Source organism: Nansenia antarctica, assembly GCF_963989245.1.
Source record: "Nansenia antarctica genome assembly, chromosome: 2".
Classification (NCBI taxonomy): domain Eukaryota; kingdom Metazoa; phylum Chordata; class Actinopteri; order Argentiniformes; family Microstomatidae; genus Nansenia; species Nansenia antarctica.
This window is the reverse complement of record NC_137675.1, coordinates 20,812,946-20,817,945: the sequence shown is the minus strand read 5'-3', so window position 1 is coordinate 20,817,945 and position 5,000 is coordinate 20,812,946. Positions and strand designations below refer to the sequence as shown.

Sequence of the window (5,000 nt, the reverse complement as noted above, 5' to 3'; positions counted from 1 at the left end):
AGTCAAAGACCCAGGAAATCATCGTGGACTTCAGGAGGAAAAAATCTGCTCATCGACGGAGAGAGCGTGGAGAGAGTCTCAACCCTCCGATTCCTGGGGGTGCACATACAGGATGACCTGTCCTGGAAGAACAACACAGCAGCCACCATCAAGAAGGCACAACAGCGGCTCTACTTCCTGAGAGTCCTCAGGAAGGAACACAACAAGCAGGAGATACTGGTGGCCTTCTACCGCGGCGGAGTGGAGAGCATCCTCACCTACGGCATCTGCAACTGGTTCTCCAGCTGCACAACCGCGGAGAGAAATGCGCTACAGAGAGTCGTGAGAACAGCCCAGAAGATCACCGGCGCCCCCCTCCCCTCTCTGGAAGAGCTGTACAACACACGCTGTCTCAGGAAGGCCTCCAAGATCTCCAGAGACCCAACCCACCCTGGGTACGAACACTTTGCCCGGCTGCCCTCGAAAAGGCGGTACAGGACCATGGCCGCAAGGACAAACAGACTGAAGCACAGCTTCTACCCCAGGGCCATCCAGGCCCTGAACACAGCAAAGACCTAGGTTCTGGGCCCTGGACGGATTGATGGCAGCTGCTGGATTGAAAAAATCAGGTGTAGTGCTGAGGCACAAATATGTACATTTCAAGCCTGCAAACTGCGACACTTTAAATGAATGTGCAATAACACTATGTGCAATATGACAACCCTAGTCGTCTATCTGTACAGTATAGTATAGTGGATAGTGTACATAGCCTTTATTTATGTAAACCAGCTCCTTTCCCTTCTTTTTTTCGTTTTTTTTTCTTTCCTAGCACCAGGGGAGCCACCCCTCCTAAATTTCGTTGTTTGGTACCTGTACTATAGCAATGACAATAAAGACCATTCATTCATCATTAATAGTTATGACCGTAACATGACCGTAACACCGTTAGTTATGACCGTAATCATATACAGCTGACCAATCCTGTACTGAGGATAGAACAGAGAAGGGGGGAACACGACCGTTAGTTATGACCGTAACATGACCGTAACACCGTTAGTTATGACCGTAATCATAATACAGCTGACCAATCCTGTAGTGAGGATAGAACAGAGACGGGGGGGGAACACGACCGTTAGTTATAACCGCAACATGACCGTAACAACGTTAGTTATGACCCCAAACATGACCGTAACACCGTTAGTTATGACCGTAATCATGTACAGCTGAATGACCCTGTTCCCGAGGAGAACAGAGACGGGAAACGCGTTCGGCTGCACATCAAACGCAGCTGACCGTTCCTGTTACTGAAGGACACAGACAGAGAACACGATCGCAGCAGGGTTAGTTACCGACACGTTCGTTTGAGCACACAGACAGAGAGCTGCTCCCACACAGGTCCAGTTTCACAGGTCGATTTCGTCATGTCTGACTTTGTACGTGTGCCAGCTTGGCAACTGTTTGCTATTGTTTGCTATTTGCGAGACTTTTTCCCCGCAGAGAAACACAGAGAAATTCAGTACCGATATGATAAGTGAGATTTTATACTTAGAAGGCGACGGCCAACAGACATTGGCAATGTGTTTTTCTTTGTGGCTTCGCGCGAGTGGTGGAGTGTGTTGACTGTAAGTGAGGACCACCTTGGGAGACCAATGAAATGAGCCTTTAATAATTCAACGCTGGTCTGGAGTGGCGCCTTTTGATCTGACTGAAGCTTGCAGAGACCAGAGAGAAAGGAGAAATAGAGGGAGGGATGGAGAGAGGGAGCAGGATAAAGAGAGAGAGAGAGGGAGCAGGATAAAGAGAGAGAGAGAGCGAGAGATAAAGAGAGAGAGAGAGAAAGAGAAAGAGAGGCAGAGAAGGAGAGAGGGCGGAGGATAAAGAGGAAGAGATCGAGGGACCAAGGGCAGAGAGAGGGTGAGAAATTGAGGAAACGAAAGTAAAGAGGGATCACGAGAAAGAGAGAGAGAGAGAGAGAGAGAGAGAGAGAGAGAGAGAGTGATAGACGGAAAGCATGAGAAAAAGGAGGGATAGAGAGGTACAGGACACGCTGCTATGATGATGCTGAAGGACGTTAATCCTCTTATCCGTGGTGGGCTGTGAAGGAGTGAAGCCCTCTCCTCCTCCTCCTCCTCCTCCTCCTCCTGTCCTCCCCCTGCTGAGTCATCCCTCGTTCAACTCGTCCTTCTTGCATGACCCGCCGCTAAAGAGAGGGAACTCAGCAGAGAACGGGACAACAGCACTCTCAACTCAAACACCTCTGAGGTCCACACACACACACACACACACGCACACGCACACGCACACGCACACACACACACACACACACACACACACACACACACGCACGCACACACTACATGAGGTCAGACATCCCAAATTTCAGCCTCTGCTGTGACACACATACACACACAAACACACATACACACACACACACACACACACAACGCAAACTATCCCCTGGCCGTACACACACACACACCTAATGTTGTCAAGGCCTTCATGTAGTGAGGTCATTTTGTGTCTCTCTTTATGCTACAACCACGTCCCATCCTCCATTCCGTGTCCTCCATGGTCGGCTAGTTTCCCCTGTGAAGCCTGACAAAAAAGGAAACTGCTGCCCCAGTGAATGACTCACTTCCCATCCCCACCATGTTTCAGTCCAAGGTCTCCCTGGCCTACTGAGGGAATCAGGAGGGCGGAGTAACGTTGTGTGCAGGCATGTCGCTAGCCCTGGGCATTGGGGACTCGAAGCCCGAATGTTTTTCTGAATAGCCCCGGATCCTTTTTTCCTGAAAAAAAAAAAAGTTACCATCTACCGCATCGCCATCAATTTAGCGCATCGCCGTCGATTTAGCGCAAAGCTACCACCCGTCAATCAAAAACTCCACTACCCACCCCCCCCCCAGTGTCAGGAAAAAATGCCTCAGTATAAACGTGCACAGAAACAGCCTAGTGTGTATCTGTCAGTGTGTATCTGTCAGTGTGTGTGTGTGTGTGTGTGTGTGTGTGTGTGTGTGTGCGTGTGCGCACACTGCAGCCTGACAGAGATAATCAATTATTAACACTACCTCCCTACCGCCCTACCGCCCCCCCATCCCCCCATCCCATCCCAAACTTATCACTGGCACCGAGCGGCACTGCAAAGTCATCCCATCCTGAAAGCGTCCCAGCGGGGACCACCCCCCCTCCCCCCATACTCCCCCCCCCCCCCCCACGCCTTCAGCAAACAACCAATCCTTCTCCCTGAGATCTGACAGGAAGTGACAGGTCTGAGAGGACGACATCCATTATAAGTGTTGGCAAATTGACTAGACCTGGAATGCCCCTAAGATGGAGAGAGGGTGTACTTACTTACTGATCTACTGTAATAACTGTGACTTAATATACAGCAGCTCTTGCCTTGGCTTTAATCAATGTATGTATAATTGAACTGGTATTTTAAGGCTGGAATGAACTATATTAATGCTCTAGGAGGTCATTGTCCTCTGTATGAATGTATTAATGAACTACAGTATGTATTCATATTTCATTGAACACATACTTGAAGGACAGTTATTTCATATGCTCAAGGGTTGGGCTTCTGTGTGAATGGGTAACATTGTCCAGACTTGATCCCCTTTACATCCATACATAAGGATCACAAAGAGGTTTATATAATATTATTATCTCTCCCTCTCTCTTTCCCTTTCACTGTCTTTGTCTCTCTCTCTCTCTCTCTCTCTCTCTCTCTCTCTCTCTCTCTGTCCCCCCCCCCCCTCTCTCCCACCCATGCAGTGCCTGGTTCATTAATAAAAATGCACCTCCTCCTCTCATTGAAGTCCCCCCTCGGAAGCAAAAGGTAGCCTTTCGAAAAACAACCCACGCTTTCACAGAGGCTCGGGGTTGAAGTGGTGGTAAATAATACATGAACGCTCTCTCTCTCTTTCTCTCTCTTTTTCTCTGTCTCTCTCTCCTTCCCTCCCTCTCTCTCTCTCTTTCTCTCTCTCTCTCCCACTTTCCTTTGTAGCTGCCACTGTAAAGAGGGATGGAGAGATGCAGTGAGAGGGAGAGGGGGAACGAGGGGGCGGAGGAGTGGAGTGGAGGACTGTGTAAAGAGGGGGAATTAGAAAGAGGAAGTTGGATGAATGTGAAGGTAAAGGACATCTGATGATAGAGAGTCATCAGAACCCTTTTAGAACATCTGATGATAGAGAGTCATCAGAACCCTTTTACCCTTAATGAGAGATGTCTCTTTCCTGTACTTTCTTATTTTGGTGTGTGTGTGCGTCATGCTTTTGACGTCGGTGTGGAACAGCTTCGTCAATACATCCACAGATTAAAAACGCTGCTCTATCAATACGATGGATTGAAAACAATACAACCACCTGGGCCATATCCCTACACACTCTCTGACTGCACCGTAGGACCCCGCGAACATACTGATATCATGACCCCGGGTTACATAAGATACGATAAGATTAAACTTTATTGTCATTGAACAGACCACCAAGTACTGAGACCAGGGAGAACAGAGCTCTGGGCTCTGGGCACAGGGTCAGCCATCTTCAGCGCCCCTGGAGCTGTTAAGGGTAAGGGTAATGGCTGGGTCAGTAGAGATAATGTGGGGACCCCCATTACTGTCAAACACATTGACATGGGGTGGGGGGGCACCTCCTACATAAGTCAAAATCTGTCTACTGATTCATAATAATGTCAGGAACCCGAAGCCTGCAAATTTTTACTCTCTTACACTTGTGTAATGTGAGGTAACAATAAACGTGAAACTTGAAACTAATGCTCTGTCGACCCAGAATGCTCAGGCTCCCTCCTCGGACCGCATATGGCCTGTAGGACGACCGCGGGGTCTGAGCTGAGGGACGAGGTGGATAAACAAAAGCAGCATCAAGCCCCCAACAATCAATATCAGCCTATCAGAATTCCCCTGCCGTTGGCGGAGCCCAGGTCGATGATGCTACAGCAACCACGCAGGCCTTCCGGAGAAAAGGGAGAGTCGGAGAGAAAGAGGTGGAGGAAGGAGGGAG

At 49.1% G+C, this 5,000-nt stretch overlaps 1 protein-coding gene across 1 annotated transcript in view; it reads right to left on the bottom strand.

Annotated features, from left to right (window-relative positions):
- pitpnc1a (phosphatidylinositol transfer protein cytoplasmic 1a) overlaps positions 1 to 5,000 on the bottom strand; it is a 72,326-nt gene that overhangs the window by 21,284 nt on the left and 46,042 nt on the right. The window lies entirely within an intron of this gene.